The sequence below is a fragment of the Falco peregrinus genome, chromosome 8 (assembly GCF_023634155.1).
Source record: "Falco peregrinus isolate bFalPer1 chromosome 8, bFalPer1.pri, whole genome shotgun sequence".
NCBI lineage: Eukaryota > Metazoa > Chordata > Aves > Falconiformes > Falconidae > Falco > Falco peregrinus.
Genome location: NC_073728.1, coordinates 49,993,839 through 50,018,076, shown reverse-complemented (window position 1 = coordinate 50,018,076; position 24,238 = coordinate 49,993,839). Strand labels below are relative to the sequence as shown.

Below are 24,238 nucleotides of genomic sequence, written 5' to 3'. Positions count from 1 at the left end.
TCTAATTTAGCCAAATGGAAAGCCTTTTGTGAATGTTTGATTTTATTTTCTACCTCCACCCCCTTCGAATGATATCTGACTTCCTTTTTTCCTAGTTGCGTCTTGGACCTGAATTTGACGTCACATGTCTTCTTTGCCCCTTTCTCCATTGATTTCTCTAACAAAACCTGCTTCAACATCATCTTTTTCCCTGTATATTTGTGTTTAGCCCCATTGTCTTTCTCATTCAGAATGCTGTGGCAGCCAAAAGCAGCATAAAGCCTTCAGCATGTACATCTCACAGTGTGGAGAAGAGGAAGGATGTAGCTGCCTAATGGTTTACTTCATGGATGGATTTTGTCGTGCTCTCTTCTTGAATTTCCATGCTGAATCTCTTCTGCAGTCTCTGTTGCTATACATTTAATCTCCTATTTTGTGCTACCCGTTCTCTTGGTGTTCCTTAGAATTGGTCTACATATTTTGTTGTTTTCCTGTTCATTCATCTCCCTGTCATCTATCCACAGAATTAGAGCATCTGAGCAAAGCCAACAAAGTTTAAATTCTTGGTGCAAATTTTAACCCCCCCTTTATAATTTTCCTTAATGCACATCCTGTTGATGTAAAAAGGAAAATTATTTTCAACGGTTAAATTAGATGTCTTTACAGGACTCGGTATGCCCTCTTCGAATGTGGTTTCACGTTTAAAAACAGTTACACACAAAAAGCAGGAGCCAAGGCACCTGGAACTGGGTCGGGTGGGTGATCAGGGGGGTCACCAGAAGGTGCGTCAGCTTGGTGATGGGAACGGTGCTGGCCGCAGTGATCTGAGTACCTCTGCGTTGGCTGTCTTTGCTTACACATGGAGTATTTTTTACAAAAAATGCTGATGAGAATCATTTAGGCAAGGGGTATTTGCATTGTGTTTGGTGCTTCGTTGACATTGTCTTCCGCAAACTGTGTGTCTGTGGCCAAACACTATTGTACCGTGGAAAAATTTGGGAACTGAAGGAGGAAAAAATGCTCCCCATCTAGTTCAAGTGTGACTTTACTAAAAGAAGTTATCCCTTTGTAGTGACCTTGTGTCATCTGAAATGGAATATACTAGTGTATGTTAAAGCCATACTTTAAAAACTTTTTTTCACCGAAGTGAGGGTTTCTGATTTCTTTTTAGTTGTGATTTGGTTTATTCTTTTAACTAAAAAGCAAGTGAAATTGGAGAACACTGCAGTCTATTAACTGGTTTTTGTAAATGATGGTGTAAATGACTTAACACCAAATAGTAATCTATTTCCCCCTTCAATCCAGTGCCGGTATTGTTATCTTGTAATACAATACTAACATTTGATTATGTCTGCCATTAATGCATTTAACAGTAGGTGACAAATTTTATTAAGATAAGAAGGGCCTCATACCCTTCCATTTGCCCTGGTGTAAATCAGAAGTTACTGCCTTGAATCGAAAAGATTTGTTCTTGTATGAGAACTTGGTGGTGTAAATTAGGAAAGTCAAGCCTGACATGTGGTGATGTACCAAATTATATTACAGGATATTTAAATTCTGTCTCCCACTGTGAACAGCAGGATACCGTTTTTATCCTTCCTGTTGAATGCAGAATCACTTTTCCATTTATAAATTGAGCCTGAACAGAGTCCTCTCAGTATTGGCTGTTCCTCTGTTACTCCACATACAGAATATATTAAGACACCTGTTCATCCTTGTAAGGCAAACAACAAACAAACCAAAATACTTTCCTGTAAACAAATTGTTCTGTGATTAGTGGAACTAATGAAGCTTCACTGCCTGCAGATTTCTGTCCTTCATCCTGGATCCCCTCAGCAACCCTCCCACCAGAAGGATTACCAGCTTCTCTCTGCTCATATTCCCTATGATCTTCCCCTTGTCCTTTTCCCCTATAGTAATGCCAGTTCCTGTTTTCTTCCATCCTTTAAACCTTCTTGCAATACCTTCCATGTTTCCTCCTGCCCCCTGTCACCATCAGCAGCCCTTCTGCCTAGCCCTGGGTGACTCGGGTGCCAAGTGGCAGTGGTCAGCTAGCAAACAGTTATTAGCCTCAGATTTCTCTTCTCGGGGGTGATGCTAATTCAAGCCTCTTGTGTTACTATCTGACAGATTTTTCTCAGAGCTCAGGGGAATTTAATACCTTCGAGATGACTGCCCTCTGATAAATTTCGTAGAAATGGATCAACAGATGTTACAAGTGTGTCTTTATTCCCTCCTCTTTGTTCCAGTGATTGGTCTTTGTTAGACTAATCTAGATTTATTTTTTCTAAACTGGGGTTCTTTCACCTACTTTGCTCTCTTGTTTGCAAATCGAGTGCGATGGTGTCTGGTTTCAGCTGGGATGGAGTTCATTATCTCCTTAGGAGCTAGTAAGGTGCTGTGTTTGGGCTTTAGATGTGAGACTTTTCAGTTCCTCAGGCCTTGCTAGCAAAAAGGCTGGAGGGGCATAAGGAGCTGGGAGGGGACACAGCCAGGCCAGCTAACCCAAAGTAGCCAAAGAGGTGTTCCACGCCATGGGATGCCGTGCTTGGTATGTCTGCCGGGGGGGCAGGTCGTTGCTTGGGGGCTGGCTGGGCATTGGTCAGCGGGCGGTGGGCCGTGGTGGCATGCACCACGTGTTCCTTTCTTCCTTTCCCTCTGGATGTTACTCTTTCCCTCCCCCTTTTCATTATAACTGTTATTGTCGTCATTGTCATTATTGTTATTTCATTTTTGTTCTGTTTCAACAATTAAATTCTTCTTATCTCAACCCTTGAGTTTTACGTTCCCTTCCAACTGTCCTCCCCATCCCTCTGGGTGAGGGGGGGAGTAAGCGAGTGGCTGCGTGGGACTTAATTACCAGCCGGGGCTAAACCATGACAAATGGTTACCACCTGGTAATGATATTACTAACTGGATAGAAAGCAAGCACAGATCAGGAAAAGTGTGCTTAGCCCCTTACTCTTTTTAAGGGCATGTATGCAACTTCCTTTAATAAACTTCTAGATCTTGCACTTGAGGACAGTATGAAATGATGGCCTTTAAGCAGAGCATAAAGAAGAGGAAGATGCATAATGAAAATTTTTAGGTTAAAAAAAAAAAACAACAAAAAAAAATCACACAATTACAGCATATAAATTATATTGAAATGTAAATAATAATGGAATGTATGAGGCTGAAAGGCATTTCTGGAGTCCTACCAGTTCATCCTGCTTCCAGAGTCCCTCTGGAGGTCTAGTCCAGCTCCCTGCTCAACCAGGGTCACCCTGAGCAGGTTGCTCAGGACTCTGGGCTGTTGGGTTCTGACTGTCTTCACAGATGGAGACACCACAACTTCCCTGAGCAACCTCTTCCAGCGTTCGACCACATGCACTGCCAAGCAGAGTTTAACCGGAATGCCTCTCAGCCTCTCCCCATACGCTGTAATACATAGAAAAGTGCATGGTGCACAATTGTGTCCTGAATGTAATTTGACCACCATAGTATTAAGGAGTAAATGTCACCGAATAAAGGCTCTTACTGGAGAAAGAACAGTTTGGAATAATAGCCTACATGTGAACATTTGCTTTTCTGATAAAAGCAGGAAAAGGTGTAAAAATCTGAGAGCGTCGCTATGTGAGAATAAAAATTGGATGACAGTCTGTCCTCAAGATGGTTTCTTGAAGAGTCTTTGCAAGTAGCATGATAATGTAGAAAATATTTAAAAAACTTAAACTCAGCTGACATTCAGACAGAATTTGTTAGCCATAGCTACATAAGGTACCATGCTGGTATTTTTTTTTCATCATGTTACGAATGGTTAATCATTGTGTTTATAAAGTTTTGTACTTTGTGTGTCATATTTTTTTTTACATCAGCAATACTTGGTTTGGATTACTGAATGCCTAGGTGCAATTCATGGTATCCTTTTTTAAACCATGTATGTTTCAGAAGGTCATTTGAAATTCTGTACTCTGAGATTTAGTTACTAATTATATTTTCTAGAGGTTTGCTACCTGGAGGTTGACCGGCCTACGTATGTATGGCTGCTGAAGGTTACCATTTTCATTGTAAAGGGGAAATTGTTCAAACTTGTTACCTATTATTGTTTTAAGATAGCAAAGCCAGGAGCAGTCAGTGTTCTTTTAAGCTCTACTTTATTCAGTGGCTATGTAGAGATTCACTGTCTTAGCTTTTAATACTTGAAAATCCTATCTAAGTATATTTATGCTCACTTAGGTGCTATCCCAGTATTCAATATCTGAATGCCAATACTCTCAATTGAGGCCTTTAAGCTTGTTTGTTGCATTGGGTCTTTTCTGTGTTTTGTAGAAATGAAGGCATGCACAGTATTTTTTTATCAATGTGTATTTAATGAAAATGTTTGTAAGTTTTAAAATTGTCCTGTTTTCTCAGTACCGAGCACTGGCAATAGAAAGCTGGGAGCAGAATTATTACACTGTGTTTGGCAAGGGTTTTTTTTTTGCTTAACCTCACAGCACCAAATCTCCTGGTGAATATGAAGTTGTTTTCTTATGCATTACTTTGTTACTTTCCCAAAGGTGTATTAAAAAAAAAAAAAAAAAAGCAGTAAATACACTTAAAGAAAAATAAATATTTAGACTGTAATGGTTTACCATATAAAGTTGCTAAGCAGAAATCTTGGGCAAATGAATAAACCACAGTGAATCCTGTGCTGGTAAAGAAAGTACATGTGTCTTTTTAGGCACTAATAAACAAATGAATTTTTTTCCATTAATGAGGGAGTACTGATAAGCCATAAGCATTTATAGATATGTGAGTTTTCTTGCTGTGTTGTATCAAGGTCTTGGCTTAAGCCCTAAGCTAAGGAGTTGACAGGTATTGTAAGAGGCAAGAACTAGAAATAATAAACAGAACCTGCATAAAAAAAGCAAATGTGTCTTTACCTACAGTTTGTGAAAGTAAGTTGGTGTCAGTCTTATGATAAATATAACTCCTACCTAAAAGGCAACTGGGAACTTGCTTCTTAATTCTCTGAATATTTGGTGCTGCTTACTTTGAAATCATTTTGGTAGCAACATCTTATCTGTATGCCACATTTTTTTAATGATTTTTTTTGTTGTTTGGGTTTTTTAATGAACTTTGAAGGCTCTTGCCTTTTCCACTTTCATAGCCGAGAGATGATAGGACTCAAAAAACTGTAATATTAAAATATTTTATGATTCGGAAATATTGTATTTTTATTTATGTACATCATTCTGTAAAGGTAATTAGGTTTAAAAAAAAAAAAAAAAGACCCAATAAGAAGATGTATGAATTTCTCTAAAACTGCTTAATGAGGCCTAATATAAATCTGAATTTCAAATCACATTAAAGTTGTCGTATGGCCTAATTTCAAATGACAGTTCCGGCTTGCCACTCAGTTGGCCTTCTATTTTGTGTCACAAATTAACCAACCATGTGGGTTTATGTCACTGTTTTATTAGAGCAGTGCTTGCTTAAAGATGGGGAAATTTTGCTGCAGTAGTTTTGTTAGAACACAGGTCACATTTTGGGAAGGGGGAAATGAAGACAGTCTCAGGCCATGTTTAGATATTTTAAATATGGAAAAATATAGAGGAGTGAAAAATTCCTTCTAGTTTTCTGCACTTCCTAACAATTCTGTCGAGAGCCAAGTGCGGTTTATGCTCATTAGCAGCAATGTATCAGCATGAAGGTGCTACGTTGCACTTCTGCAGCCCTGGCCATTAATGGGTGACTAGGACTGTGTGTGGCAGAGGATATATTTACAGGTGAAACAGTTTTTGAAAATGTATGGTGATTGTGACACTTTGTGAAATAACATTTGCTATCTGTAATTGAAGAAAGAAAATCTACTAAAATCATGAAAGGACAAAAAAAGCACCTCTGAACTGTGCGGGTTTGTTGTGGGTTTGTGGGGTTTTTTTTTGTTTGGTTGTTTTTTATTTTTGTTAATGTGGTGTTTGTTGAAGGAGATTAGCATCTCATAATGCCTTTTTTGTTTGTTTTTTTTGTTCTGTGGCTTGATTCTGTGCGTCTAAGTCATACCTTGTTGTGGGTATAAATAAATAAGGCAATACATAGTTTGATGCACTGACTTAATGTTCTGGGGTTGGATTAATAGTCTGGGGAAAGGTGAAAATATAACTTCTTGTCTTCGTTTGCCAGTGCAAAAGGCATTATCAAGATGAGCTTGTAGGTATCAAGCCAAATTATTCTTTTCTGGCTCCGTCTAGTGAGAGAGAGACACGAAAAGGAACAAGAAATAGAATATAGGCCATAACGGTGCAGATCGATGGCCGTAAGTGGATACCTGGGGACAGTAAAAGAGGCAATCATAATTGAAATGCCACTTACTCTTTCCCAGGCTTTCAGCCCTTTTGGTCCTGGGACTTCCTGAGCAGGATGTGGTCTCAGCTGCTTGGGAAACCTCAGTGGGGTTCTCTTTCTGTGGATCTTTCTTGCCTTTGCTTAAACCCTTGTAAACCTGTGGCCTCTCCAGCATCCTCCAGCGAGCGTGCATTTACTGTGTAAAGAACTGCCTTTTTTAAGGAGGAGGAAAGAAAGAAAAAAAAAAAAAAATAAATGTTTTGAACCAGACTACTGCTAGTTCTGTTTGATGTCCCCTGGTTCTTGTATGGAAAGAGTCAAGAAGGTCGGGATAACATACCTTGCAGCTTTCTCTGTGGCGTCCTTTCCTCTGAGTGCTATGACTTTGTCAAAGGGGAATACATTAAGTGCATTGCATGCTGTTTGCTGCATTGCTGTTCTCAGGGCTGTTCGTGGGGTGGGACAAGGAGGTGCTGCCCTGCGGCTTTGGGAGGGGGAGCCTTCCTCCTAGCTGCCCAGGCAGGGGAAGGTGATCACTGCTGTGTTGCTCATTCTCGTCAGATCTGATCAAAGCACACTGGGATTTTGACCATTTAATGTAAGAGAGCTGTGAATTGTGGTGTTCTTGTTATTGTGGTCTAGACAGTTTGTAGGAATGTGAGCCTGTGCAAGGTTAGGTACCAGGCTTTCAAATACACATGCCTTCAACAACTCACTTTAGCTGCTCTTCGTGTGTAGAGAGGGTTGTGGGTGGGTGGATGTATCCCTCTGGAAAAAAAAAAAACCACCATATATTTTTATTTATATGCATATATTTATGTTTGAATGAGAGAGATGCTTTCCTGGAGTTACTTTATTCATCCCTTTTAAAAAGACAATATACTGGTTATCTCAGCGTGCATGTAACTAATAGCTCTTATCCAAAGACAGTGCTTGGAATTGCAATTACTATTGATTTTCCATAAAATACTGTTGGAATAGGTCTTCATTTATTGGAATGCTAGGATTTGCTTATATCCAGACCAAATTATACTTGTACTTCTAGTGGTGCCTGGTGATGGTGCTTTGAATGGTTGCAGTTTCCTTCATTCCACCAAAACCATGTTTCTCAATGCTTGAAGCTGCTTCAGGTGCCTCTGCGTTAGCAGCTGGTGCAATGCAAAGAAGCAGAGGCCAGGACTTCCTTTGCAGGGTGTGTTGCAATTTAAGGCTGAAGATCTATTTAAGGTGTCGAACCAGCCATAACCATGTGCCAGGTGCTGCTCCTAACAGTACTAAATGTCTGATAGAGACATTCCTTCCCCAGCTGATATTCCCTTCACTTTCTGGTAGCTCTCCTTTCCTTCATCCTCAGGTGAGCTGTGTTTGGCCTGACAGGGTTATTCACTACTTCTGTTCCCTCTCCCCCTCCCCTGGTGTCTGCAGCTTTGCTTAAGTAACTGCCTGTTGCTGTTTGAATCTGGTTACCGTGATGCCCATCTTTCAAGCTTTGCAAGTGGTTCTGAAAATTAGGGATCTTCTGGCATTTTCATGGTGAGCTTTATTCTTTTCTCCATTTTTTTTTGTCCTTTGTAATTGAAAACTCTCAGCGTAAAGTAGGTAAATACAGTCTTATATTTATTTTCATGCTTACAAGCAAAGCTCCTGATTATTTTATTCTGATTATTATCTACTTGATTGTTTGTTTGTATCACTTCAAGGAATCCATTGGACTTGGTTGAGTCACAGTTAGCTGTGGTGTTTGTACATGCATGTGTGTACACTAACACTTTGCACTTTTTAGTAATTGCACAGGTTTATGCTGTAGTCTGTACTCTAGAGTGACACTGATCAATGTCTTGCTTAATTGAGCTACTTTAAAAAGAAAAACTAAGGCAAAACTAAATCGAGAGAGAACGTTTTTGTTGTTGGTCATACAGATAGAGGCTTTACGGAGTCACAGGCTGTGGTGGGCACAGCCCAGAGTGTTTCTTGTGGTCTGCTGCACACCAGCGTGCTGTCCATGAATGTCGCTGAGGCACTTTGCCTTCTCCATCCAGCTCCTTTTTCTTCCTCTTGAGAAACTAATGTATTCTTCACAATTGGTCTGTTTCTCACTCTTCAAACCACTGATAGATGTTTTCTGTTTACCTACGCTTTTCCAGTCCTTTGTTTTATTTGCAAACAAGAAGTATAATTTTTAGGTGTTAAATACCTGCTGTCCTGTTCTTGACAAATTTCATAAACTTTCCTTTCAGGTTTTGGTGTTTTGGTTTTTTTTTGTTTGTTTGTTTGTTTTTTTTTAATTCATAGGAAAATATATGATTTAGTTTCTCCTCTAGATTTTTGGGGTCTTTTTCTTTCAGGTTCTTCCCCTTTTCGGTTTAGGAACTCCTAATAGCCTGCAACAAGACAGAATCTTTGAAGTTTTTTATCCAGGGGTTTGTAGTCTATCTAAAGCACTGTTTTGTAACTAGATACAGACTATGGATAAAACACCCAGCAGTGGTGGTGAATGATATATTTTATTTTTTTTTCACTAAGCATAATTTTGCTTTATTAGTGTCAGCTCTCCTGATTCGTATGCTAGGAGAGGCTTCTTCCTGCAGGGATGGTACTACAGCTGCTGCTTGTTAAGCACCAACTTTTAGTGTTACTCCATTGTAGCATTTTTAATTCGTTTGTGGAATCATGGTCTCCTTTGTGTTTTGGATGACCATATTGCTTCGCTTGAGCTTCTACATTCTTTCTCCTTGCTCTTCTGGATACATATTTCAGTAGATATGTCACAAAGGCTGGTATATTTTTCGTTTTTACTTCTTTTCTTTTTATTTGCATTAAGGTTGCTGTGTCTGTGAAGATGTGAACAAAGTTACTTCTCTGGTGTATTGTGTTTTGTATTCTGCTACGATTCAGCTGCAAATTTCATTCTCTGCCTCTTAGAAGTAGTGCTATTAGATTTTTGCCATGATCTTTTCTATTACCTCCAAGGACTGCATTCCCATTCATGTTGAATTTAGTCAGTATTTCTCTTGAAAATTTAAACCATTGTCTTCAGCTATTACTAATATTCATTAGAAAAAAGGATTATTTTTTTAAGCTAGAAGTTTGGAAAGATGTCAATTATCAAGCGGTACAGAACTTACATACTTGAGAAATCTGTAATTTCTTTTTTGTAATTTCATTTCTTTTTTTGTTCTACAGCTGTAATATTGAAAATCTTGTGTTTATAATTTCATGACTGTTAAAAGCTTTATTATTATTATTCATTACCCTAAATTCAGTCAATTTCCATTTACTAATTACCACTCTCTCACATCTTTTGCTGGCTAATAGGAAGAAAAAAATCTTATTTTTTCTTTCAAGTTTGGCCTAAAGCTCATAAACCTAATTTCCATTATATGTATCAATGTCAGGATGAGGAAGAACATGTCTTGAAAGTTTTATTTGTCAAGGGTGTTAGATTTTGATCAATATCACTTTCAGTAATTGGCCTCTCTGTTAGATATCAAATGTATACAAACTCTAGATATTCCCTGATCTTTTGGAATGTTTGGTATTTTATAAGGCATTACTTATATAAAGTTTTTTGAGGATTATAATGCTGTACATTGAATATAAAGTTTGCACTGTATGTTCAATGTGAGTTGATATTAAGTACTAGATTTCTTCATTTTTTTAAATGCTGTGTACCAGTTTTACTTGCAAGTGGACTCTCTGCAAGCATCTCTCTGTCTTTATTGAAACATGGGCTCTATTAGAGTGCTATTATTCAAATTGCCAAAAAAAGGGGGGATGCGAGGTGGGGAAGAAAAGCAAAAGGCTCAATAGGCAAAACTAAAATCTTGAACTTGAATTTGTCCTGGCCTTTGCGTGGTCGTGTGACGATATCTTTTCCTTAGAATGCTTGCTTTATGCAGTATTTTGATCAGATGTTATGTAAGAACAAGTTAAATCTTGTGAAGCCAAACATGGTGGTGTTTTTTTAAGACTGCTGGTTTGTTTTGGGATTATTTTTTTTTTAATTTATTTATTTATTTTTTGTTTTCTGCTGGGGTGAAATCAATGAAACAGAGTTCAGGAGGAGGCTCATCTTATATAAGTGGTTGCATGTTGTCTTCTGCTACAGTTCCGCTATCAGTTGTGAGCACCTGACCAGGACATTCCTACGTGCTCATTCCTGCCATATGCACACACCCCGGCCCCATGTGCTGGCACTACATGCTTACATGGCAATACGCTGAGCCACATTTAAAGAACTGTTGGAGACTAAAACTGTGGCAGGAGGAGGCAAAGAAAAGACATATCTTGTCATAGGAGGAGATCAGGTTTGTCAAGCAGACCTGTCTTTCATAACCCCGCACTGGCTGGGCCTGATCCCCTGGGTGTCCTGCACGTGCCGTGTGATGGCCGTCAGGGTGACCTGCTCCCTAACCTTCCCTGGCACCGAGGTGAGGCTGACAGGGCTGCAGCTCCCTGGATCCTACTTCCCCACATTCTTGTGGATGGGTGTCACTTGGCTAGCCTCCAGTCTAGTGATTAAAAAATACTAATACTGGACTACAACATAAAGTATGTACCGACCAGACAAAATACATATTGTCTGTGCTGTATAGATTTTGCAGCTCCCCGGGTTTTATATGGTTGCAGCCGTGATATTCCATTGCTGTCATTACTGCATGTGTAATCTATAAACTCTAAGAAACACAACTCATTAATTAATCATTAACTAGGGCAAGACACGCAACAGCATGAAGTGTGCCAAATCCCCTCTCAAAGTTTTTACGTATTTGACTCCTTGTAGATACCATCTCGATAGTACTGGCAGATTACTCTATAAGGACCAGATCTTGCAGCGTATAGTAAATTTATGGATTTTTGTCTTGGTTACTTCAGTGGCACTCAAAGTAATTTACAGCCTTTCTTTACATTTAATTAACCCTCTTTGTACTCTCATTAGGCACACTGTTACTGTGGTTACTCACACTTGTGTGTATTAGCTGAAATTTCAATGGCAACATGGACTGTGGCCTGAGTGCGGTGTTTGTACCAGTAGGGACCTGCTGGAATTTTTGGATCTTACCAAGTGCCTCATTTTCCCTAACGCTGGGAAGTGTGACAGACACGTGCAGAGTGGGCAGTGGTGGGGCACCTGTGGTGGGGTAGCCCTGCCTGGTGTGGGGCAGCATCAGCCTCTCCTCACAGGCCCCAGCGGCCGTACTAGTGCCCCTGCACCCGCATCCTGTACGATTACCAAGAATGTAACTGGCAAAATTACCCTTTTTACTTTATTTTCAGTACAAAATTAATTCTTATTTATCCTCTTCACTGATGAGTTGGCTGTTTGATGGCAATTTTTGTCATAAATTTGCGGTACAGCTGGGAAGGAAATGGATGGTTTTGCAGCTACTAGAAAGGTATTCTCCTGTTCTTCCTGCTATGTACAAAATACTCATCTCTCATCATTAGGTGCTGATAAATTAGAAGAGATACAGAGTCTCTCAGGCTCCAGGATGTTTAGTGTCAGTGACAGGCTGGTACATGAGACATGCCTTCTCTTTTGAGAAATAGTGTAGTCTATTTTCATGCTGGTTGCGTAGTATCTGCCAGGATTATCTTTAAATAATCTGGTATTATTTGTTATGATAAGAGAAGTCTGAAAGGAACAACTCCATCCCATCTATTTTATGCTTCTTTTCTTGCTTGGTTTCACTTATTTGCAAATTCTTGTAGATGTATAAAAATATTTCTCACCTGTCTTCTTACAGAAAGGCACATCAAGGTGAATAATTATTTGTTAGAATTTAAAGAGACATTTCAATTTATCAGACTGCATTTTTAGCCGGTCTTGGTAACAAGTAGTTTACTGAAAAACCCTATAATGAAACATGTTTTTGTTTGTTAATTAATTCACTAAGTGGAATTATTTTTTGGTGGGCTTTTTATTGAATCATAGCTAAACTGTTTCATCTTTCTTTGCACCTCACATGTGAAACAGGCCAAAAGAGAAACTGCAAACAGTAATTGTAACACTGCTGCATGTTTTTTTACAGTAAGAGGAGAAAGACAATCAAATGGTTTTAAATCTCCTGTGAGTCTGAAGAACTCTGCACTTTAGTCTCCTCCTGAATTCGTTTTTGCATGATCTTTTGTCTCTTCCCTACAACCTGCTGCATGGAGGAGATGAGGGCAGCAGACCAAGGAGGGCCAGGAGTCCTCCTGGGGTCTCGGCAGGAGCACTCTGTGCTCCAATTAGTTTGGCTTTCGAAGTCAAAATACTTCCTAACTTTAGCTGGGAGTGGCCATGGGTCTTTCTGTTAGCTGACAGCTCCGCATAATCACTTTCAAAATCCTATACAAGATGGTCTTTCTTGAGGATTAAAGTTGATCCCATGCAGCCGGTTGCCAGTTTTTGGATGAGCCTGATTGGGGCGGATTTTAGCTCTCACAAATTACTTAATGTTCTTTTTCTTGGTAGATTATCAGTGTTTAAACTGATGCTACTCTTATGAATGTTTCTGTTCCAAATTCAGCAGTTGCTGAAATAGCGATATACAAACAGGGAAGGTATAAAAGAATTAGCAATTTTAAGCAAATACTGTAAATGGCACAGAATTACCAAAGCAGAAGCTGTGTAATAGAAGTGTAATTTGCATCGAGGCATAGGTTGAAAGGACTATACAAAAGAAAGTAACCATAATAGTGAAAATAAGGAGATTATGAAAGTAAAGACTGCATTCCAACCCCTAATTAGTGAGGTTATCTGTATTTCAGCTTTTTCATTTGTGAATTAAAAGCACTGGTATTTTTTCACATTGATTCATATTCTTAGACGATCTCATGCCATGATTCTGTCCTTAAAGATTTTACATGATACTAATGTACAATGTGTATCGAATTCTTTGTCTTATTTAAATAATTGATGCTTTATGGAAAGCTGTTGGCCTGAAATACAATTATGCCTATTCATTTCCAGGGAGATAGACCTCAGCAGTTAAGTAGTGCTGTTCATCAAGCTTCTTTTTTAGCCAAAAATAAGTACCATTAATTTAAATTCAGTGAAAGCAATAGATAAAGCTGGCAGTGTTAAATACTCTTGATGTTAAAAGAAAATTGCTTTAAAGTTACATGTGTAACAGTACAGAGCATTAACTTGTCTTTACAGGGTTTTGTATGTATTTGTGAAATATTTGTCTCTAGTGTTGATGGTTTGCTTGTCTGTTCCCACCTCCAGCCTGTGGAGATTCAGTATTTTTTGAGTGGGTGGTATCAGCTGTTCAAATTTCTTTGGCAGCATGACCAATCATTTCTTCCCCATTATTTCTTGTTGTTCGATTTTATAATGCAAGGAGAAACCTATGGTTTTTCCAAGTCATCTTACGAGTAGTTGTGGCTCTGCCTGGATCGTTTTGTTGACCAGGTAAAAAATAAATCAATTGCTGAGGCTATGGGCATGTTGGGCGATATTTCTTTTGAGGATAACAAAAATTCTGAAGAAAATGTGGGAACCAACAGGTAGCATCAAGTATTATGTACTGAGAAAGGAAAGAATAAATGGACAGAGGAAGTAATAAGTGGCCTACGAAGTGGTGACATCTAAGAGTACTTTAAATTAACCAACTTGCAATGAAGATACCTAGAGTAAAAAGGCTATCATGTCTTTTCTTTCTTTGGGAATTAGGTAGAGAGGACATGGTCCATTCTTATCTGCTAGTTTTAGCAGTGTAAAAATTAAATGACAGCGATCTCATTGTTTGAGTGTCTACATTTGCAGTGGGGAGGAGGGAAAATGAGAGGCATATGGAACGATGCATCTAGAGATTATCTTTTACATCCTGGAGTGGGCAGGTTGTGTTGCCCTTTCGGTAGTTAAAAACTGAAAAAGATAAGAACCAAAATACTTTTAAAAATCTTTTGCTTTATAACTAGTATTTTACAGGGGGGTTTACATTTTACAATTTTTCTGAAAGTTAGTGTGGTTTGTTTTTTTTTTTTTCCTTTGACAGATCCTTCTTGCTTTTCATTGCCCAACACATTAAGAATTCTCTCACCTGATGAGCTAAAGACTCGACCCATAACGACTGCAAAATAGAGCGTTGCTGACCTCCCTTTTCAGTGAGTAGTCACAACTTGTATGTTGTTTTGCTCTGAGATGTGTTTATATTGTCGTCCGAAGTGCTTCCATCTATGCTTGAAAAATGCCTTGAAAGATCTCTGCAGGAAAGTGTTTCTGTAGAGGAAAGCAATTTGTCTCAGCACTTTCCTTTACAGAATCTACTTCAGCCTTTTCCAGCCCAACTGAATTACTTCAGAATGCTGCACTAAAAGAAATACGCCTTTTCCTACCTATATGGATTTTCATTTGCTGGAGTTGCCCACCCTGACAAATTCAGGATCAAATGAGGATCTTAGGAATGTATTGCTTCTGGCATCAAAATTTTCCTCACTCAAGCGGGCCTTTTCAGATTCTTAACAAACACTGTTTTTATGAATGGCTGCATATCATAATGTTGTACATTTGCATACCCTATAATATATGCTGTGCAAAGAAAAAGATGGAGAGAACCACTTTTCAAAGTAGCTGTTCTTTTGTGGTACCTCTAACTGCTGGACAGAATGCTCACAAGACACCCCATAATTTAATTAAATGTTGTACATATGCCCTGGGAATTCATGTAATTACATAGAGCAACACACTTATCCCAGTGTGTCCAGAAGTAGGCTGCCTTGCTTAGTAGTAGCTCAAGGGTAAAGGAAATATAATCTTCATTTGATAGATTCCCATAAAAATTTGACACTTTTTAAAAAAATAATTTTGAGCTTTTTATTTTCTTGTGGATTTTGATTTTACTGAATACAGGTAAATATTTGTGATAGATCTGAGAACCCTTACTCAAGCCATTTAATTCAGTGGCAGTATTTCTTAAGAAAGTACTTCTAGATTGTGCCTCTTGTAAAATAAATCTTTTAATTAGAGTTGGTTTAAGATAACATTCTAAACTGTATCACATACCTTTCAAAGCATGGCAAAATTGTGGGGTTTAGGTATGGCAAGCACTGAATTCCAAAGGAATTTTCACTCACGCTGAAAAAATCAACACATTCTTTTGCATTGTTAGCAATGGGTCAGTTGGTTGTCATTATATATTTTCTGCTAAAATGTTACTTTCTGACCCCATGACTCCGTGTTTCTTCAAGTTTTAGACCACTAAGATCTGTGCTCCTTAGGTATAAAGTAAATTGTTCTGAGTGCCTGAATCTTTGACTTTTCAAAATGTATGTAGTATAAGAAAATTAAAATGAGGAAAACAGAAATGCTGCATATTGGGAAAGAAAATCCAGTGGGATTGTGGAGTTATTTTTGTGGTTTTGGGTTGTTGTTTTTTGGGTTTTTTTTCTTACAAGTCTGAGTTTCATGACAGTTTTCTACCCATTCTGTATAACTAGAAAAATGAAACAGGAGATTCCTGAAAACTGTTTTTACTTTTATAAATGTGTCTATATACTTTATGTAAAAGTTCATGTATTTGTTTTAAGGTATCTTTGTAGCCCATCTTCAAATAGTTAAAGAACAAATTGACAAGTACTTCTCACACTAAATTTGTGCAGAACAAACATTAAGTGATAAAAGGTGTTGGTCTAGAAGCTCTCGCTTTTGCTCTGTATCTCAACTGCAGTTTGTCAGGAAAAGGTTGCAGAAATAGGTCCTCTGTGAAAATTTCAAAACACCCTGATAGCTCAACCTCAAATCCCCTGCTGTAGTCTTAGTTTGTTTGGTTTTCTTGCCTATTTTTTATGAGGGAACCTGAGTAACACCAAGTGATCTCCCAAGGTCAGACAGCAGGTCAGGAGTAAAGCTGAATGTAAAATTGCATTCATAATTCCCTGCAGTAACTGAGGTTGAGAATGTGTCTATTTAAACCTTTCATAATGGTGGCTAGATCCTGTATATTGCTTTTTCACATTGCTCTGGAAAATATTGAGGCCAGGAAGGATTTTCAGGTACTGAGGAAAAAAAAAATTCCTTCTTACTGCTCCCCTTCACATATGGCTGTGGCAGTTACCTGTGGGTTTGACTGGAGTCAAGACACATGCTAGGAGAAGAGTGTTTAATGCAGAGATGTCCGTTAGGAGCAGAGCCTTCCTTCACTAGCAGGGAAGTCATTACTTATGAGGATTTCCACCAATTCCTCCAGCTTAGACAGGAGTCCTCACAGACCTCCAGGATGGGGGAAGAACATAAGTACCACAAGAAGATCACACACAGTATATTGCTTCAGCTGTTGTGCGGTTTTATTTTGGGGGGGCTTAGGGGTTTTGGGAGATGTTCTGTCTTTACATGCCACAATGAATTTTCCTTAGTTGTGGGTTTGGGGTTGGGAATTTGTCCTGAGTTCTGTCCCAGGTGCCACTGGCATCTCTTGTTTTCAGCTTGTTATAGGCTCTGGAGTTGACTATGCAGGGATCAACCAGTACCGTCCGCTCTTTGCTTTCCTCATTAAATCTGTGTTCCTGTGGATTTACTGCTGTGATGAAAAAGTGCTGTTAACTTCTCAGTTACTCTCCTTTTGTACTGTTTGCCCAGCCTCTGAGCCCTGCCTTTTGATTTTTTTCTTTACACAACTGACAGAGACTTGCCATCAGTTTCCAAACAAATATTGAGACTCATTTCCCTCCATTGTGTCCTTCTCCAGCATCTTCTGTGTTGTTCAGGGGCTGATGCTGTCGATATTTCAGCATATTTGTTAGGTTTACTTTTTGTTTTGGGGCTTTATTTTTTTCCTTTTCAACTAAGGCTGCTATCATCCCATCATGGTGGATCAAAGCCTTTAGAAAGTAACTACGTTAAAGAAAAAAAAAAAAAGTTTAACTTCTTGAACAAAACCATCCTGGACTTTTCCTCAAGGGAAGAGTCAGTTTCTTAGTTTTACACACCTTGACTGTAAATTCTCTTCTTCTGTGCGAGTGGGAAGAAAACAGCCTGTCAATCACAGCCATCTTCAGTGCTCTACTCCTGGGTCTGGAGGGTGCAAAATCTTTTGCACTTTTAGGGCTGCCACTCTGCATTAAAAAAACCAACATATTCTGTATGGTTTGAAAGCCACCTATAAACTCACGTTGGTATGAAGAATCAAAACTACCTGAAAAAATTGCTGAAGTAACTCTCTTTTTACTATCAAGCTTATGTGCCTCTCTGCCATGTTTGATTTGTTTCCAATTATTTTTAGAGGGAACAGAAGTATACAGATTGTTATGAAACGTTCATGGATCTTCTTCTAAGTGACAGCATCAATCACCAACACTAATGCTCTGGGTTTGAGCCTATATATCAAAGACTTGTTTGCCTGGTTTCTGCCAAGTTCCAGGGCCACTTGTGCCAGCCACACGTACCTTCCTATTCTGCAATATGTTCTGGCCAGCTCCTGGGAGGTACCTTCAGTGAGAGTTAACAGGAATTTCTAGTGTGCTTGTGCTTATTGCTGTTCATAATTGTTCACTCTAATAAAAATAAATGAAAAAAACAACCAAAAAAACCCATCCATCCAACCAAACCCCAAACCAAAATGCAACCACTAGAAAACACCCCTCGCACAAACCCTCAGACTCTGCTTCCATTGAATGGATTCACTTCCATCAGATTGCATAAGTGCATTTCTTTGTATCTTTAAAGATACAAGATATCATTTGGCTGAACTAGTAGTCAATAGATGTGAGGAGAAAGTCTATATTCTCTGAATATGTAGTGTTGTAAACAATTTTGTTTTTAAGTATGCTGTTATACTTTCCTAAAGCAAATTATTTCCTTTCCATTGATTTTTTTTTCTATACTTGTGTTTTTGAATAGTTGCCTTTTATTTTCTAAGCAGCAAACTCACAATCAGAGCTTGATAAATATTTGCACTCAGAAATGGAACCACAAAACCAATGTAACTTCTGCTATTGACTTTTTTTTTTTTCTGCGGAACTATTTTGGCAGCAAAGGCAGAATACCATCCTGTGTAAGCATAAAACTTACTTAAGAGTGAATTACTCTAAATTATAAACTTACCGATAAATCAGTATTCCTACAGTGTTGTTATTCCATTCTTCACCCTTTGCCTAAAATCTGTACCCCAAATAAGAAACAGTACATTGGAAAATTGTTTTGGTTTGGGGTTGTTTTTTTTAATGAATCCAGTAAAATAGACGTTTCCTGGAATTACAAGCAGTAGTTCAGCATGATGAAAGAGCAAGGATATATATTCAATTAAAATGGATTGTTGTAATATGAATGATGATTACAGAATTGGAATTAAGATGTTGCCCATGCTTTTGTAAATTATGCCATATAACAAAATAATTGTTCTACTAAAATGAATTTAGTGGGAGATGAGGCAGTATTTATTTACATTTCTGTCTGTTATGGAGTTTAGTAGAATATTAGTGAGGTTTAACCTGTTTAGTTTTAGGAGCAACTTTAAATTTATCAGGACACATGCCCACACATTGGCCTTAGCACTGCAAAAATACTTCTTGGGAGAGAAATTTATTTGGCAGTATTTCTTAAGACCCAAGATTTGATTTGAGGAAATAAATGAAACGCTGTCATTTCTCAAGTCCTGCATGAATAGATGGGAAATTGAATCTTATTTTGGATAAATTCAGGCCTCTGTCAGATGTATGGAAGATGGGAATAATTCAAGCAGAACAGTAAGTCTAGGATGATTTGCCAAAAAAAACCGCAACAGCCAAACCTGTATCTTAAAATATTTTTAGTGGACTCTAGATACAAGTATTCAGATTGAGAGGCTGTAATGAGAAAAACTAAGTGTATAAAACCACAGAATTACCACTAAATTTCAAGTAAGAATGTACTTACAAAGAACTAGATGTTTGAAATTCTGGATTTTTGACTGATTACTGTGTAGCATACAATGTTGAATGTTGATAAATGCTGATAGTATTTTGTGTTTCATAAGGATTCTGTTGGAGTCAGGTACAGATTTTACTAACAATAATCATCCTGTGCCATGAGGTTGTATCATTCATATACTTCAATGGGATACGAGCTTCTGTTTAAAAAAAGAGACTGGAAAAAAAATCAAAACAAAACATCTTTGAACTTTAACCTTTCATTTTTCTAACTAAGGGCAGGTTTTAATATATGTCATAATTTTAAAAAGGAAACTCTTATTTATAAATTTGTAAATTTTTGGCCTATGGGAATATTAGACTGTGGGTGAAAAGGTGGGAAGAAAATGCTGTAGATACTCAGGCTGACCTAGAATGCCAGCTTGAGGAAAAGATTAGGATAACTGTCTGACTACTTAAAGTGAGGCTGAAATGGAGAGATCTTGGCTAGAAACTCTGAAATGGCATTCTATGGCTGTCCTTGGAGAGGCCAAAGAAAAGAGTTAGATCTCATCACAGATGGTGCCCTATGAAATACTGCTGTGTAACCTGCCACAAGCACTGAATAAGGGTATCTGACATGAAGGAAAATGTAAAATCCTAGCTGCGGTGCTCTTGGTAATCTGCCCTTTATTTCCGGTTTTAGCCATTCTTTCCTGTACTGAAAACTCAGTACTAGCAATTCTAGATTTTTGTGGATACTGAAGTTTCTGAATTCTTACTAGGAAACTTGGTGTTCTTTCAGAAGGAATCCTATGTGCTTAAAATGATGTAGTCCTTCACGTTTGATGATGAAACCTGACCTGAAATATTTCAGAGCTGCCTTGTGAAAAGGAAAAGGTTCGCAGTCAGCATCCTTCTTGGAAGGAACCCTGTTTTTAATTACTTTGTGACTGGAATTTGAGGTAGTGTGACTATGTAGGTGTCTGATAAATGTTTTTGGTGGAATAGAGCACACGTGAGGAATGAGTGGATAAAGCTGCTGCATTTCTGTTCCATTCATTGCAGTCCAGGCTGGTGCCTTTGGCCTTATGAACAGCTTATTTTTGTGTATTTAAACAAAATGATAAAAAAAGTCTTTAGGAGAAGGGATTCTTATGTGACTAGATATTTTCTTCCAGGATTTTGCTTTGCACTGTTTATGTTTATAGAAATAACAGGTATAAACTGGCTCATTAGGCTTTAAATGCCTGTTATAAAATACACTCCAGTTCTGACTCAGTCTGAAATCAAATCACAAGTTAATTTTTAGTCGGCAAGCTACATCTGCTTGGATAGGATCTTCAAAAATCAAGTTTTATACAAAAAAAAGCAGAAGTAGATAGAGCTAAACTGCCATCCCAGCGGGAAAACAAAATGTTCAGCGTTTACAGACATTTTGGTATTGGGAAGAGCTACCCCCTTCAGTACTCCATCTGACAGCTATGTATATTTGCCACTGAAGCTGGGACATGAATCAGTTACAATAAGCCTGAAAACAGGCTCAGATGTCATCTTGGAGATGGCTGCTGTTGACTGCAGGGAAGGAGATATTAGAGTGAGCAAGATACCTTGCAAGAATAAATCAGTTTTGCGTAATAGGGAGTCTTCCAAGGGTGCTAATAATGCAATAGAAAAACATGTCACTAGGGCATCAGAGAGTGACAAGATTATGCCATGCTGTATCAGCATTGCAATTCCAGCAGGTATATGAGGCAAGGTGATTCATAGCACAAATAATTTTTGTTCGACACTTTTATCCTTCTTCAAAATTTGAAGTTGTTTGCAAGGAAGGCTGTGGTTTGCTAGTTGTCTTCAAGCTGTTGCTTATTCTCAATTTCACTGTGTCTTATACAAATTTGTCATTTACATAAACATTTCTCATAATGTTAGTAGGTTTACAGTGCCCTGAAATGGAAAAACATTATGACTACCATTGTCTTACATGATCTATTATAGAAAAGCAAGATATACCTGACTTTCAAAGTATGGGTTTCAGCAGAATAATTTAGAATTATATTTTTGGTATTATAAAATCAGTAGAAAGAGATTTTTTTTTTTTAACTTAGCACCTGCTCACCTGTTTTACTGGCAGATGGGCATAACTTTGCCTTTTTGAGCATGTACAGCAGAAGCAGCTTTACTTCATACAGGTCTTTACTGACCTAGCTTTTTATACCTCCTGACAATCTGGTCTGTGCTTGTACAACACGAGGTTAATTACAGTAATGTGAACATGTACATTAAAACAATCTGCTTACTGGTAGAGATATTTTTTGTTTTACAAGATTGCATCTCTCTTCTTATTTTTTAATATCAGCTTTGTCATAACTGTAATGTGGCACATTTCATGGACAGTTGAAGTTTCCTTCGCTTTAGCAGAAATCTAGCTTATTATGCAGATATTTGCTTTTGACAATGAGCATCTGCAGCTACTCAAGATGTAGAGATGCTAGGGTATGTGTCTAGGCATCTTCATTTGTTATGCTATGTTGTCCCAGAATAAATATGCAGGATATATTGCAGTTAGAATAATCACAATGCAAAAAAAGAAGCACGCTGGTGTTTTGTTATGCACTGGCTGGCTGTGCTGCTGGTTATAAAGCAAGTAGTTAAATCCAAGTGGAAGGAATTTTTCTTTTCTTTAAAAAAAATATTCTAAATATTTGCTTTATCTCATTTTTTTTATTCAATCTCCTTAGCAACAGAAACATCTGTTTCTTTTTTCTTAGTCATTACATTCAAAGAAAGTAGCTGCTTCAAAAATAATGAAAGCAATTTCTATGAATTGGGTAGCTATTAATTGTTGCCAAGATGTTTTAGTGTGATAATAAGACATGCAACAGTTGGCTTTTTTCTTTAATTGAAATATAGCTATCTAGTTAACCTGTGCTGGTTAGGTGAGCTATAATCAGCTCTTATGGTACACTTGTGTGATTTTCTGCATGACAGAGACAAGAGTGAGCTTAACTATTTCTGGTTTATTTAGGAGATACTTAGTATCAATGTGTGGATTGTTGTTGCACCTAATGTTTTATTAGTTTGCAACTTCAAAGAAAGTTGGTGAAGAGTTTGCCTTGAACATAGAGGACTAAATATGCATGACCTTACGAATATAAATTTTCGTATGTCAACCTACAATATGAAACAGGATTGTTAATTCAAAATACGGACCTTGGTTTATAGTGGTTCTCTTTCTCAAATTACTGTGTATTTTTCTGTGGCTTTTTATAATTCAATTTAAAGCTGTTTTTTTGGTTTAAAAAGGGCTTACTGTTCCATAATCTCTGTCTGTGTGGCTAAGAGTGCATTCCTAAACCAGAAGAAATTGGCACATTTAAGTGAGATATAGAAAGAAATGAGCTAGGACTGCAGAATGGGGATATGAACTAGTCCCTTGAAGCCAAGAGAAGCAGACTTACCTTTGCAGTGTTGAGAGTGAAGGACTTTTGCTGTTACCATGGTCAAGTGACTGTCATTTAGAGCTAACTGCACATGGATGGACCTGCATACGTGCTTGAAAACCAGTGCAAAGCATGAAACTTGTTTATTGATAGTGTTAACTTACTGAGCCCATCACGTGGAGATTAGTAACAATGTTGGTGGAAAAAGAAGTTCAGATGGGTGAAATTGGAAAGGCTTCTCAGTTGGAGCTAAACAAGGAAGGGCTAGCAAGAGTAACAAGCAGGGGTCTTACAGTAGTGTATGCTATTTACAAAAGGAATTTGTAGGTGTTGATGCATCCACTGATGGATGACAAGAACACTTAATGATGGACACTGTGCAAAAAGACTAAGTACCCAATGCTGGGTTTGCCTTGCTCTTCACAAACAAAGTCTAATTCCAGACCCGTATGTGTACCATCTTGGTCTGAGGAGGAGAGGTGTAGCCACACTGATAAAAGGCGAATATTATGCCTTTTGTACATGACGGCCAGCCTAACCTCAGTCCCTGGAAAGATCATGATTGTACATTTCAAATCCCCTAGCAAACATGTCAAGCATGAGAAGGTAAGCAATAGTGCGGATTTACTGAGGAGCTGCGAGTGTTTTACCAATTTGATTATTTTCCACAAAGAAGTGAATGGCAATGTCAGTCATTTTACACAGTAGTACCAAATTCTTCTTTGAGTGCATTTACACACTGAAGCCACACAATAGGTATTCTTGGATGCTTCTGCAAAGTATATATGTATCTTGTAGATTTTCTTCTGTGTGCAGTTGTTTTTTTGGGTTTTTTTTGGGCGGCAATGCATATTCTCTTATCATTTGTAATGCTGTCTGACTATAGTATGTATGTGTACAGCAGGAAGAAGGCCTTTTACTTGAATTTTACTCCAAGAATCAGCAAAAATTTGAATTAGAGGAGGAAAAAGTAAAGCCTACTGTTATGTTACAGTCTTTAATCATGCTTGTACTCTCCCTGATGCTTTCTTTTTCTTTGTCTCTCTCCAACCCTAAAAATAATAATTCTTCATGAAACTACTTCTGGCACATGTAGGTGGCAAAAATGGTTTTGAGAAGCTTTACCAAAGAACCATCTGGAGCATGTATAAGGGCCAAGAACACTGAGAACTTCCTCCATGGAAGAACTGATGAGCTGGGTGGAGCAGCGAGCAGTAAACTATGGCTGTAATCCTTTTAACTGGCCAGCGCATCAGACAGATGGGCAGGCTGCCCAAATGCCATTTCCCTGGGAGTTGTAGACAGCAGGCCATACTCCCCCTTAGGTTTTGCTGAAGCAGTAGGAGAAGCCATCTGCACTGAAGTTAGATGTGCAGAGTAGTCCAAAATACAAACATTAAACCGTTTCTGATTCCTCTTTGTATCCATCATATGCTGAAAGTGGAGCTGGTTATCAGAGCTCCTCAGGGTGAGGTTGCTGTAGGTGAGCAAAGAAAGATGGTGTGGGGAAGGCTGGGAGGGGAGAGGCTTTAGTGAAGAGTGGCACCGTTATGTATTCATCCTCCTGTAACTTTTGTGGATGGGGGAAGAGGAAAGGTACCTGCAGGAGGACCTCAGAAGGGACCTCATTAGTAGCCGCCAGGGACGGCATTGCAAATCTGACAGGTATTGTTGCAGGGAAGGGCCTTCCAAAA

At 38.3% G+C, this 24,238-nt stretch overlaps 1 protein-coding gene across 5 annotated transcripts in view; it reads left to right on the top strand.

Annotated features, from left to right (window-relative positions):
- The window catches only part of TENM2 (teneurin transmembrane protein 2), a 698,308-nt gene that overhangs the window by 51,467 nt on the left and 622,603 nt on the right, over positions 1 to 24,238 (top strand). For all 5 annotated transcript variants that reach the window (XM_055812702.1, XM_055812701.1, XM_055812700.1 and 2 more), the window contains exon 2: positions 14,277 to 14,385. The gene's annotated coding sequence lies outside the window, so the exon portion shown is untranslated. The remainder of the gene's footprint in view (positions 1 to 14,276; positions 14,386 to 24,238) is intronic.